This window comes from Panthera leo, chromosome C1, assembly GCF_018350215.1.
Source record: "Panthera leo isolate Ple1 chromosome C1, P.leo_Ple1_pat1.1, whole genome shotgun sequence".
Classification (NCBI taxonomy): Eukaryota; Metazoa; Chordata; class Mammalia; order Carnivora; family Felidae; genus Panthera; species Panthera leo.
The window spans coordinates 128,414,239-128,429,233 of NC_056686.1; the positions used below are offsets into that span (position 1 = coordinate 128,414,239).

Sequence of the window (14,995 nt, forward strand, 5' to 3'; positions counted from 1 at the left end):
TGAACGGGGGAGGGTCAGAGAGAGGGAGACACAGAATCCGAAACAGGCTCCAGGCTCTGAGCTGTCAGCACAGATCCCGATGCGGGGCTTGAACTCACGGACCGTGAGATCATGACCTGAGCCGAAGTCGGCCACTTAACCGACTGAGCCACCCAGGCGCCCCTATGCTTTAGGTTTCTAAATTTTATTCTAATTGCTGTATGGAAAATAGATTTCTAGTAATCAGCTTGGGGTGCCACAACAAGATACCACAGACTGGGTAGCTTTAACAACAGACATCTATTTTCTCACAGTTCTAGAGGCTGGAAGTCCAAGATAAAGGAATTGACAGGGTTGGATTCTGGTCAGACCTTTCTTCCTTGCTTGCAGATGGCCACCTTCTCTCTGTGCAAATGCAGAGATTGAGATTTGATATCTCTTTCCTTTCTTGAAAGGACACTAGTTTTATTGGATTAGGGCCCTACTCTTATGACCTCATTTAACCTTAATGAACCTCCTTAATTGCCCCATCCTCGAATACAGTTAACATTGGGGGTTAGGACTTCAACATACGGATTTGAGGGGACACAGTTCAGCCTACATAGATCAAGAAATGGAAAGACACAGAGTATGTTAGGATCGTGATTGTGCATTGGAGAAAATAATGGTAGTATGTTAGAGAAAAGTAGATGAACTCAAGAAATGTTTAGAGGTAGTAACATTAGAATGAGTGGATGGTTTGGATGTGGTACTACTATGGGTGTAAGAAAGTCTTAGGGAGGAAATATTTGGAGGAGGCTAGTAAGAGTATGGTGTTGGAACTATTATATTTGATAAATCTGTGAGCCACAAAAGTGAACATATTTGACAATTAGGTATAAGAATCTGAAACTCAGAAGGGAGTCCTGGAGAGAAGATCAAATTTGGGAATTATTATCACAAAAGCTGTCATTGATAATACTGTAATGATTGAAATATCACCAAGAGAAAAAGCCCACTGTACATTAACATTAAATAGATGGGAATAACAAAGGGGATCTAAAAAAATAAAGTAAGAAAGATATAGAAAGGCAGGTAGAAAACCAGTCAAGTGTGTTTCTGGAGGTGCGGAAAGATTTTTTTTTTTTTAAAGGAATGGGTAATTGCATTGGAGTCCTCCAAAGGCCACCCCAAGGTTCAGTAATTCTCTAGAAGGTCTCACAGGATTCAGTGAGACCTTCATGACTCATAATTGTACTCATGACTATGATTTAATGCAGTGAAAGGATACAAAGCCAAGTCAGCAAAGGGAAAAGGCACATGAGCCAAGTTCAGAGGAAACCAGGTGCAAGCTTCCAAGTATGCTTTCCCAGAGGAAGTCCCACAGGACATACTTAATTCCCTCAGCATCAAGTTATAACAACATAAGTAAAACATTGCCAGGGAAGCTCATTAGAAGACTCAATGGCCAGAATTTTCGGGGCTAGTCATGGAGGCACTCTCAGCCTAGCACACATCAAAATTCCAGACTTGCCAAAGGAAAGCTGGTGTTCAGAATAAACCCTATTGTATGCACAAGCAGTTTAGGTATTGAAAGCCACTCATCATTTGGGAATGATAGAAACCCTCCTAAAATCCAAGTTCCCAGATGCCTGCCTCTTCAGAGTCAACTTTGTTATTGTTGTGACAAATTTTTATTTAAATTCCAGCTAGTCAACACATGGTGCAATATCAGGTTCAAGTGTGGAATTTAGTGATTCATCATGGTGCCAACCTTGTAAGGCAGGCCTAAGGATAATCAGACCTGCTTTGTTAACTCCTTCCTGCAGTGTCAAAGAGTAAGATGCTGTTTACAAGAGTTAAAGCTAGCGAGAACTGCAGTGTCTGATTAAATTATGTGACAAATAAGTTATTGGTGATGTTGCAAAGCAGTCTCTACACAGGGCATGGCAAAGTAGTTTGCCATGAGTGGAAACATAAGTAAACGGTAAATAACTGAAGACAGTGAAGAAAATACTTTCAAGAAGAGTTGGTTATGAAAGGGAGCCCAGAGTGTAACAGCTAGCAGTGAAAACAGGCTAAGTGTGTTTATTTGTGTTAAACAAAGAAATCTGGAGCATACTGAAAAGCTAGGATATGAAGTTGGTAGAAAAGGAGAGGTTAAAGATACCAAAAAGACAGAAGATAATCAAAAGAATGTGAGTTCTGAGAAGGCATCAGCTTACCAAGAAGATTAGCCTTCAGTTGGAGGAGGGACTTTCATTTTGACAGGAGGTAAGGCAGAACGGATGGGTTTAAGAGCAGGGAGGTTTGAAGTTACATAACAAGAAGCTGAAATAGTTTGCTTCTGGTAGCATTTGTTTATTCAAAGAAATTGACTAGATATTCTGCTGTGAGTCCCACAGAGGTAGGTGTTGGAAGATTAAAGAAAGTAGGACAGAGTAGAGTAAAGAAACACAGTAGACGTGACAGTCTGGTTAAAGTCGGTGACCACAAATTCATAACTGCAATAAATAACTAGTTAGGTGATTCCTTCAGTGAATATTAAGAAGGGAAAATTTTGTAGTGGGGATAGTCAGAGGAAACCATATGAACATGATGTATCACATGGACAAGGTAATAGATGTGGATGCAAAGCAACCAATGTTGGACATATATTTTTTTAATTTTTTAAAAAGTTTATTTATTTTTGAGAGAGGGGAGGGGCAGAGAGAGAAGGAGACACAGAATCTAAAGCAGGCTCCAGGCTCTGACCTGTCAGCACAGAGCCCGACATGGGGCTCAAACCCATGAACCATGAGATCATGACCTGAGCTGACGTCCAGCGCTTAACTAACTGAGCTACCCAAGCATCCCAACAATGTATATTGAGCACTTATGTCCAGACATGTGGTCCAGGTAGTAGGATGGGGACATACAGGAAGGCTGTTTTGCATAATAAAATAACCCAGAATTTCATTTACTATAACATTAACAATAATTAAATCAAAAGTAAAAGTGATTAAATCAGCTATTATCTGCTCAGCCATGAGGAACTCAACACTTTACGCTATTTAGAACTAATATGATATTTCCTAGAGTTCCCTCGTGATTGCATACAAAACATTCTGCCCTTATATTATTCAGGTTGTGTTTTCTAACTTCTTTTATTTCATTATAATTCATCTAACTAATTAGTTATTTCCTTACTCTACAGCCATTCAAGTTCTATTTGTTGGGCTTGTTATAGATAATGCACATTATAAAAGCAATGCTAGGAGTTGCCACTTCCTCTATTTTAATAAACCTAGGCTTTAATGAGGTGTCTGGCTGATACATAGCCCAGAATTTAGAAGACAAATCAAGCTCTCAGTTGAAAATGAGGATCTAGACTTTGCTCAAAATGCCACAATACTTTGGCAGTCTGGACAGACGAGACAACAAAAAGCTATTTTTAACATTCATTTTATAGTGATGTTATTTTTGAATATGTAAGCATATTCTGATGAAATCATTTCCATTTTAAATTTAGGGCAAGTCCTGAATGTAAAACTAAATTGAGAAAGTAGTGTAGGATTTCACTTGTATTTCTCATAAAATTTCAGTAACCCCCAAAAGAAAAATATTATAAGATCAGATGTGTCAAAATTCATGTGAAAGAAATAAATATATAAATAAATAAATAAATAAATAAATAAATAAATAAATAACCACACTATATTTATCCATTTAGCTGATATCCTAAGTAGGCTATCACATATCTATCACATTGCATTCCATAAATATGTCCCTAAACATTTTGATGCAACAATTATATATTTAGAAGTCCTGTATACCAAGAGCAGGATCAACATTTATTGCAGATACAAATGAATCACAGTCTCTGGCTCCTGAAATGTAGAGCCTTACTGAAGAAAAATGAAATGTATGACATTTTTAATGAGTGAAAGACAAAGAGATGAAGACTCCAAGTATGTGTCCTAGAAAGGTTTGAGCAGGGAGTGATTACTCTGGTCTCTATCATCCAGTTACTATTTCAAGAAGCAACAGCTCCAGAATAATGTTCCAAAAGAAAGTCTGCTATGACTGAGCTATTTCCACCTCTGTCTTAATCCTCATCCATTCCTTCACATGAAACTTCTGTACCAGGCACATAGACTGCTTGTTTCCCCAAACTCTGTCTGGTCTGTGCCTCCATGGCTTATGTTTGCTACTCCATCTCTCTAGAAAGCCATACCCAATCCTTCACCCTATTTTGACCACCAGTTTCTCGCCATCCAAGAACTCAAACCTCACTCACTCTGGGACACCTCTAAGATCTTGCTTGGCTGAATTAAGAAAATCTTTTTCACTTACCTTGATCCTAGAAGTTCCCACAGTGTCCTGAAATTGCCTCCTTGTTGACAGCCTGTAGGTTCCTTGAAGGCAGCATATCTATATGAATAGGCACTGTTGCTAGCCCCTGGCACATAATGAGTTCTCCAAAAATTATCACATGGTTGAATGAAAGGAAGTATTTGATAAGAATATCCTAGTTACATGGGACATCAACTTGTCAACCTACAACAAAGACATGGCAGTCAAAGGAGGAGATAAATCTGAGTACTAAAGGAACAAGACTAGGCTCTATGTGGAATGAGACATTAATACATTGTAAATAAACTATAGACAACAAAATTCTGTGGATGTGTCTCTCCTATATGCTAATCATTCCTGAATTTGTTATCTCATTTATTTCTCAAGTAACTTTGTCAAGTAAATTATGATAGCTTATGGGCACTCTACTTTAAAATTATCTAAATTTGCTCATAATTGCTCTAATTTAGTCAACTATTTTTATTATAAAAATAATGTGTGCACATAATGGTATTAAATGCAATGAAAAAAGTTATGCCATTGCCCTTCCAATTACCTCACAGGTAACCATCTTTAGGTATTCGTGTTTTTAGATTTCTGCTGGTTAACAATATTTTAACAACAAGGATATGAATCTATTGCTTGATAAATCAGTTTAAGAAACTTACCAATTTATGAAATTTGCTTTATAGTATAAGACCATAATTAATTCAGGTATCTCAATAGTTTGAGATTCTAAAAATCTGAATGCAAATAAGCAGTACTAATACTTTCATTATCCAAATGCTACTCCTTTTAGGACCAAGTAGTGCACTTGAACCCATAGAAAGAAAGAAAATTTGACATCATATAGAATATGCTGATGAAAGGAGAATGTGCTCTGCATCAGTCAAAATAATTATCTTTTAAAGTTTTCCATCAATTGCTGAAAGCATGCCACATTTTGCTTTGCTTTATACTTCAAGCATGACTTTCTCATACAGCTCTTTGTCTGATGGATGCTAATCACATCTCTATTCTCTTGAGTAGACGAAACCATGATTTCTTTATGATGTAACTAAAATCTTCCAGCTTTTATGTCATCATATTTGATGAGTGAGGTCACTATTATCTTTCAGTCATTCTTCTGGGTATACTCTTCCTCTGTTCCCAGAACAGCCATAACCAGTAAGGGACTTAGATCATGGAACTGAAGCATGTGGAGCCATTTGTTACCTCAGCATTCCATAGCCTACTCTGACTGATGCAGGCTTGCTGTGTATGGTTAGGATTTTGTTTTTATATAATTTTGAGTTACTATTCTAGCATCTAGTGCTATTGAGAAATGTTTGGATACCAATTTAATTATAGATTATTTACTATCGAGGTATTTTATTCTCTCAGGAAAATTTCAGATCTTCTATCTTTCATGGTGTGAAATTTCATAAGCACGTGTCTGGATTTCAACTCTGTCTCATTCATACTTCAGTTAAACACTTCTATTTTTCTCTAGTTCCAGTAAATTTTCTTCTCTTTTTCTTCGTTAAGTAATTTACACCTTAATTAATCTTCCTTATTCCTCCTTAACTTTTCAGCATGCACTGAATCTTCCAGCTTTTAAACCATAATATTGGATTCTTATTAAATATAGATCTTCTAACTTCATATCTTTAGTTTCCCTCCCATACTTTTAACTCTCAACTAATTGGAAATTAAATAAATTGTTACATAAATAAACTATCCAAATCATAAGTTAAGAGCCTACTGGCTGTATCTTCTATGTGATTTCTTCACTTTGATTTCTTACCCTTTTGTCAGTTGTTTTTAGTTCAGGTACCTTCTGTGTTCTCTCAATGCTCTTTTTTTTTCCTAGTCGTTTTCTTATAATGAATATAATTATCTTCTCAATTCTCTTTAAAAATAAAAATTGGAATTTAAAAAAAATGTTATTTCAACTCCACTGGATTATATCTGTTTTCCTTTGGTTCAATCTGTGTGTTCATTTTGGTACTCTGCTATCAAGCCCTTTCTTTTCCTAAAATGCCTAGCTGTCTTTGACTCTCTATTGCACATACAACTTTTCCTGTTTTCCCTACCTAATTATTCTGAGTCTGAAGCCTTGCCAGGATTCCACCAGAAAACACATATTCCTAATGTTTCCTTTGTTGGGATTTTTCTTGAACGGTGGCTTATATGTCAATATAGTCCCATTCACTTTCCCAAATGTCTGATTTGCTGATGCATTCTCTCCATTCTGTTAAGGAGCTATTCCATTTTGTACTTTCATACTCTAGTTTTAATGATACTTTGGCATGCATGTGTCTGCCATCTTGATCAGGAAGCGATCAAATTTATTTTTCCAAATACTGAGTAAAGCTATGAATCTGCTCATTACTGGCTAAAAATTTTAAATTATACTAAGATATTTTGGCAAGAATGATATATGAATGGAAGAAGAGAGGAATAACATTTGTTGATCACCTACTGAGTGCCAAGAGCTGAGTGAGAGAGATTCTTTATTTTCATGACCTCATTTAATCTGTACAATAACCCTCTTAGGTGTCACTATCTCCATTTTATAAAGGTATATATTGGGACTCAGGGAGTTTAAATAAATTGCCCAAGTCATAGGACTAATAAATAGTAGAACCAGCTCTGGATGTCTCTGGCTCCAAATCATCTGCTAGTTCCTTCACTGCATGCTAAATGACTTTGAATGCTTTAGATTCAATGCCTTAACATGGTGAGTTGTTGTATTTTATTGTTCTTAAAATAAGAGAATAATATAAGAAATATATCTTATTTGCTATTTACAAATTCAGAAAAATCTTATTTAAAAGAAAAAATTTTAATGTATTTTATTGGTGGCATAAATGGTGGGATATACTATTTTTCTGCCTTTCATTGAAATCCAACCAGTCATATATATTTTCCTCTCCATAGAGTTTTCAGAGATAGTGACAGAGAAGTAAATATTACTGTTCTGCAATGTCAAATCAAGGCTACAACAATAGATGCTGTGCATTGGCACCCACAGACTATGAGACAGAGATAGTAGAGCAATGTAAACCTAGCTTAGTCTTCCCCACTGTATCCTCCTCACCAAATAAAAGGTTAAAAGTACAGCTCACAAGTTATTCTCCTCATTCAGTCAAGAAACAGTGTATTTCTTCCTTCCCCAATGAGTTAGGTATATGTGACACTATCAGTGTATGCCAGACATTGTGGATTTTATGTTGGTGGATGCTGGGTTGTCTTGTGGGTTTGCATGTGTGTGTGTTGTATTTCCTTAAATAGTTTGGGGCTTTGTTCTGGGATGCAGTTAAACCACTTGTTTTAGCCTTTTCAGACTTGCTTTTAAAATTCATTAATTGGAGGTAGAACAGCCTTTATTTGGGGGCTAATTTATCCTACTTGTAAGGTAATATCCTTTTGAAAACTCCACCTGATGCACCTCTATTAGGAAATATTTCCACTTTGGCAGGTAGAACTGCTCCTGGCCCTGTGTGAACTCCAAGTATTATTCTTCTTATTTCTTTGTGATGGTTCTTTGCTAGGTATTGGTTGTTTGTTAATGTGCACTGACCAATAGGAAAGACCCAAGGAAAGACCCAAGTAAAAACTCAGTAAAGACCCAAGGAAAACTCTGAAGATCTTTGGAAATCTCTCCTTATGAAGCTATTTTGTCTCTGGTATTCTGCCCCACAAACTAGTTTCCTTGGTCTCCCTGAAATCCTAACGTGTTTTCTTCAACACAGAAAGACTATCAGGTTCCATTTATGGTTCCCTCTGTTACATTTTATGCTGAAAAATTTCTTTATTCAGTAGGCTGGGACAATCACAGGGTTTATCTTGTTTGTATCCTTTCTCTGGAGGATCATTGTTATGCATACTCTGTTGTTCAGAGTCTGAAGACTATTGCTTTGCATATTTTGTCTAATTTTTTAATTGTTTAAGACAGGAAGGTTTCTTAATCTGTTCAGGCTGCCATAACAAAAATACCATAGACTGGGTGGCTTAAACAAAAGATAATTATTTCTCACAGTTCTGGATGGGAAGTCCAAGATCAAGATGCCAGCAGACTGGGTTCTTGGTGAGGACATTCTTCCTGGCTTGCAGATGGCTGCTGCCTTCTTGCTGTGTCCTGACATGGTGGGCAGATAGAGAGTGTGATGGTCATTCTTCCTTTTCTTATAACTACACTAATCCCACCATGGGAACTCTGAATCTTATAACCTCATCTGAACCTAATGGCTTCCCAAACGCCCTTCTTCCTAATACCACCACATTGAGGGGTAGGGCTTAAACATAGGACTTTGCAGCGGGGGTGAGGGGGCACAAACATCCAGTGCACACAGAAGGCTAAGCCAGTCCTTGTTAGTCTTGATTGGAAGTGGAATTTTTAGTCACTTTATGTCCAACTGAATTTGGTCAAAAAAACTAGATGCATATAGACAGCTCTGCTTTCCATTTATCCCTATTTTAGGCCAGAATAAATCAGCCCAAATATCATAAATCTGAAAATTTATTCTAAAGGATACCAAACATCTTGTGGGAGAAAAAGGAAAATACTTGGCAGATGTATGGCTTATGTCAAATACTGAGATTGTTTTGACATTAAATCCAGACATTTTACACCCTGTTGATACAGCCCTATTTTACATAAGATGAGAGACATTTTGTCATGCAGACTTCTTTTCAAGTATTCACTCATACTTGAAATCTATTTTAATATAAAAGAGTAAAATAGTGAAATAGGTGTGGTGGCCGACATACAGAAAACAGCTGGTTTGTTGATAAGCAGGCTGGCTAGGAAGCTTGTACCACTGCCTAACCAAACTGCTTACTTTAAGATTAATTTAAGGGCCAAACACAAATAAAAATATCAGGGTTATTCACTGTGTGTTGCTTAGAAAAACAACAATAACAACCACAGAAAACTCATTTCAGAGTACTTGCCAGACATTCAGGCCTGGAGGACATAATCTCCAGTGAGTCAGAATAGCAGAGAAAGGCTGTAGTTGTAGTTTGTATTCAGCAAATCATTGGCTTGTACAGTCTTTAAAATCCAAGAAAAGCTTTGTGTTAATTTTGAAAGCCCCCAACATTTCAATGGACCACCTTTTCCTTCATACGTGCTGACACAGAAGTCCTACTTTACCACACATTTATTGACTATTTCAAGCAGAGCAGTAGGTGCTGGCCACGGGACATATGATGATAAGTAACAGCCATATTATTTCTGAAGGAGAAGGGATTAAAAACAAAACCAAAAACAAAACATGCATCCAAATGTTCACAAGCCAAGGCACTGTGTGTTAGGTGCCATAAGGATGGTTTGAATAAGAATATCTAGGGAAGACACCTTAACTGAATTGGTCTTGAAGGGAAGTTTTCCTAGACAGCCTTTAAAATAGATGGTGGAAGGTGGCCAGGATTCACACAGGAAGAGACAGGAGTTGGATGAGGGCTTACTAAGGGTAGAAGTGGTGAACCACAAGGTAGTGACTTAAAAGGGTAAGTACCTCAGTGTGCATAAAAGATTAACTCGAAGGACTAATGGAAGAAGAAACAAGAGAGAGAAGTTGGTCAAAAGTTTTACCTGACAGGCTAGCAGTGGTTTCAACAAGGTAGATCACTTCTGGGTTCTCACCAGTAATACACTAAGGTTTGGTACAAAGTTCACAACTTCCCATGGTATGCATTAAAAACAGCCTTTACTAGGGAAGCTTAAATAGGCCACAGGAAAAAAAAAGTAGTTATGAGAGCCCTGATTCTTCTTTCATTCCACAGAAATGTGTGTTGGGTTCAAGGCAGCTCTGAGCTTGACAAGTACCCCCGCAGTAGTTGATAGTCCACTTTCCATTGTTAAAGGATAAGTATGGGGGATTAGCCCGTCAGTGGATATATTAGTCAGGGTGCTCTAGAGAAACAGAACAAATTATATATTATGCCACCAGTATATATGATATATGATATGATATGATATGATATGATATGATATGATTGATATCAAATAAATGAAGAGATTTATTACGAGGAATTGGTTCATATGATTATGAAGGCTGAGAAGTCTCATGATCTGCTGTCTGTTAGCTGGAGACCCAGGAGAGCCAGTGGTGTAATTCTAATTCAAGTCTGAACCAGAGGAGCTGAAGATGTAAATACGAGTCCAAGGGAAGGAGATGACAGATGTCCCAGCTCAAGCAGTCAGGCAGGAAACAGAAAGGATGGATTCCTCATTTCTCTGCCTTTTTGCTTATTCAGGTCCTCAACAGAATGGGTGATGCCCATGCACATTGGGGAGGGCAGTCTACAAGATTTGAGCCCACAGGTTCAAATGCTAACCTCATTCAGAAACACCCACACAGACACCCCCAGAAAATAACATTTAATCTGGGCACCTCTTGGCCTACCTAGTCTAGTTGACACATAAAATTAAGCATCATAGTGGGTGAATGCACAGATTATTGAGTTACACAGAGTCTGAATTTGAGATGCCAGCTATTTATAGGAAGGCAAATAGCTAGAATTTGGAGACCTTGGAACCCATGAGATGTTGCAGTGTCCTCTGTGGGAGGAAGAGACTGATTAGCAAGTTGAATTTTGATGGAGGTTCCAAGTCCCAGCTAACTGCCAGGGTCATTTTTGGACAATTTTGCTCATTACATCATCAAAGGGCTAACAGGGATCAAGAGAGGTTGCAAACCCAAAATACTTGAGGCACCAAACAGAATAAAAAAACAAAGGAACTGGTGGGACTTGTTATATACTGAGAACATTCAGTGTTAAATTTTTATTTTTATTTTTTAATTTTTTAAAATGTTTTTAATATTTATTTATTTTTGAGAGTGAGACAAAGTGAAAGTGGGGGAGGAGCAGAGAGAGAGGGAGACACAGGATTGGAAGCAGGCTCCAGGCTCTGAGCTGTCAGCACAGAGCCCGACGCGGGGCTTGAACCCACAGACTGTGAGAGCATGACCTGAGCTGAAGTCGGATACTCAACCGACTGGGCCACCCAGGCGCCCCTAGTGTTAAATTTTTAAACACACACACACACACACACACACACACACACGCACGTGCACACACACACACACACACACACACACACACACACACATCCTATTCAGGCCTCTAACACTGTCTGTGATCCTGATTTTGCCAGTACCAATTGATGATCCCAATAAAGGTAATGGAGCTCTAAAATCAAAGAAATTATTTATTGGGTTACTGTAGTAGACCAAAGAAGATATAGAGCAATGACAATAAAAATGGGGAATGAGGAGGCAGAAAACAATAGATACTTCTGCGACCTGAACAAAAGTCAACAGAATTTGCTGACCCCTCAGGTGTGGAGTGAATGAGGGAAGAGTCAAGGATGACTCAACTCAAAAAACAGGTGACTAAGAACATGATAGTACTATTAACAGTAATAAGAAATTTAGAAGAGGAGTTGGTTTTTTACAGGAAGTAGACAGTAATCTGGGTTTTAGACACATTGGATTTGAGAAGTTGAACACAATAGCTACATTCTATATACCAGGCACTTTGCCAACCATTTGATATGAAATATCCATCTAATGCCTACAATTATTCTATGAAGTAGAAACTTGTTATTACCCCCATTTTATTGGGAGAGAAGGTCTTGGAGAAAATAAGTAATTTGCTAATTATACCATTCATTAGCAAAACCCAGACAAAGTCTTTCTGGTGCCAAGGCTGAGCAACCACTGAATCAATATATAAATTCCAGCCAAAAAAGTGAGATTTCAAGGAAGGCAGGGCAGAAGCTGAGTCATCTACCTTGTCATGAGAGAAGGAGCTATAGGAAGAGATGGAACTTGTTTGAAGGGAACATATAGACATCAAGAGAGAGATGGCCATTGACAAAATGTTGGGATAGTTTAATTTGGCTGGATGGTGGGAAACCAGAAGGAATAAAAACAAGGATAGAGGCAGAAATCAGAAGATAAGAAGTAAGACTGAATCACAAAAAATAAGAAATTTTGGGGTGCCTGGGTGGCTCAGTCAGTTAAGCATCTGACTCTTGATTTCAGCTTAGGTCATGATCTCATGGTTTGTGGGATCAAGCCCCAAATCATCGTGAGATCACAAGCAAGCTCTGTGCTTGCTTAGGATTCTCTCTCCCCTCCTACCCTGCCCCTCCCCCCCGTGCCCACTTGCTCTCTCTCTCAAATAAAAAAAAAACTTAAAGAAAAAAAAAAGAAAAGAAATTTCAAGAGAAATGTGTAATCCACAGCATAAATTGTTGCCAAAAGGAAAGACCGGTTACAGAAAACTTTGGGATAATAACGGCAAGCACTTAGAAGGTGCTTATTATATATATCAGGAAGAGTTTTACATACTTTTACATAGTGATCATATAATTAGCACAAGCATATCCCACTGTCCAGATTGGAAGCTGGTACAGAGAAGCAGTGCCCAATGTCACTTGGCCAGTGCGAAGCAGAGCTGTGATGCCACCTAGTGAGTCTAGTCCAAGCATATACATCCTCCACCATCCTGCCACAGTTTCAGGAGACTGGTCCCTGCACTGACCAGACTGTAACCTATGGAGTAATAGCTAAGTGATAGTATTTCTCATCTTGCCATAGAGTAGTGGTTTGTGGGATAACCTGGCTTGGGGTTCTTCCTCTTCTGCAAAATTCTAAAAAAAGAAAAAAAAAATACTTCCGTGGACCTGGAGTCCAGGAAAGGCCAGCCTCGTTGTGCTGCCATGGCAACACTGCAGCTCCTCGGGCCCTGAGGGCTTGTGGATCTTGATAAGTGGGCTGAGGCCTCGAAGGCCAGGAGCACCACTTCTATGGGAGCTCCTGTGTGCCTACCTGCCAAACAGTTAGAGAGGCCAAGTGGAACCACAGGTTTGATATGAAGGAGAAGAGAGGTGGTCTGAGTCAGTGCTAAACAAGAGGAGGTCCTGAGATGGCGTAGCAGGACCTCTCTGATTGCAAGTCAGGCCTGTACTACTCGCTTTGCTCCGCACCAGGCAGCACACAGCACATGGCTGCTTAACTTGACTCCTGCAGGCTGACAGAAAGGCCCCTGCTGACATAGGGAGAGGTTATAAATGACACTCATCAATCCTCTGCCTTGACACCTCTCCCCTTGACCAAACTCTAGCCAGGCTCCTCTGAGCCCTCTTCTCCCCCAGACCTCAATCTTGTACAAAACACTATAAAGGCTCGAGCAGATACTAACATAGTTTCTAACAGCTTAAAACTGCATCCCTATCATATTCCCAGATCCCCTTCAAGTGCCTGTCTTAGAGAACTTAAAGCTGGTAAAAAAAAAAAAAAAAAAAAAAAAAAAAAATTTCTCTTTCTCCCAGTCAACATCTAAAGATAGGGCCCCTGTTTTTCAGTCTAGTGGGAGGCTAGGAGCCTAATGTTAACGAGCAATAATTAGAAAACCCAGATGTGTTTCACGTGGACCAACCACTTCCTGCTTTTTGTCATTTTTCACTTTCTGACTCTACTGAGCCCCCTGTTGTCCCCTCTGTATCCCCTACTCTCCCTTTAAAACACCCAGTCACCTCTGCACAAATCAAAGTCGAGTTCAGTTCACATTGGACTCTTTTCCCTATTGCCATAGGATATTCCTGATTGGAATCTGTCCTTACACTTTTAGCTAGTGTCTGGCTTTGTTCATCTTTGACAGTCATCCCAAGAATACCCTCTCTGGCACCTTTAATCCCCCGTATTCATTAATTACTTTGAGAAGGAGCAATGTTTGTAAGCTTTAGTTGAAAAGCTCAGCCTTCCCCTCCCCCACCCCACCCCGGGAAGAATCCTACATAAGCCCATTAGCAGGAGCAAAAGTGGGAGTGAAATTACTCTGAAAGCTTTGAAAGGGCTCTGACTCTAGAGAGGGGCTGACCAGGATTTCAATAACTGCTCCTACCATCTTGCAGCCACCAAAGGCCTACATCCCTCACACCCTATTTTGCCAAATTTGTTGTCTCCACAGCCTCCTACCTGCCCGCTGCTTAATATCATCCATCCTCTGCCTTTGTCATTTTACTGAAGAAGTGCTCAACACCGTTTCTAATGATGGGGTGCATTACCAATAGAAGGAAGGCGGCAGACTAGAACAGGGAGCCAGGGTCACTGCCCTTCCCTGGTGGGCCATGGGGGTGAGTGTGGGGAGACACTGGTCCTTGAGATAGAAGTTGAAGAACTGAAAGCAACTCTATCAAGCTGTTTCCAAACTTTGTGGCACACTGAAATCACCTGAGGATCTTCGAAAACTACGCTTACTTCCCACACACGGACATTCCTTTTTCTTTTTTATGTTTATTTTTGAGACAGAGAGAGAGAGAGAGCCGAAGTCGGGGAGGGGCAGAAACTGAAACAGGCTCCCAGGCTCTGGGCTGTCTGCACAGAGCCGGACACAGGGTTCAAACTCACGGACTGAGAGATGATGACCAGAGCTGAAGTTGGACACTTCACCGATTAAGCCACCCAGGCACCCCGATTGCTCAGACATTCCAAATACACTAGAATGGGATGGTCATCAGAATTTTGAAAAGCTCCCCCAGGTGATTTTAACATGCAGCAAAGTTTGGAAACCACACTTCACTCCCTAGGCAACTACAATAAATCACACTTCACTCCCTAGGCAACTACAATAACATTTTGAACAGGTTGATAAATCTTTAAAAATCTTATGCCTGTAACTTTTAGTGATAAAAGTATTTAAT

The 14,995-nt window shown here is 39.2% G+C and overlaps 1 long non-coding RNA gene across 2 annotated transcripts in view; it reads right to left on the reverse strand.

Moving 5' to 3' along the window:
* Positions 1–317: 317 nt before the first annotated feature.
* The window catches only part of LOC122225913, a 64,460-nt gene continuing 49,782 nt past the window's right edge, over positions 318–14,995 (reverse strand). For both annotated transcript variants that reach the window (XR_006205433.1, XR_006205432.1), the window contains 3 exons: positions 8,316–8,416; positions 4,294–4,497; positions 318–384 (listed from right to left, as the gene is read on the reverse strand). This is a non-coding gene — a long non-coding RNA (uncharacterized LOC122225913). The remainder of the gene's footprint in view (positions 385–4,293; positions 4,498–8,315; positions 8,417–14,995) is intronic.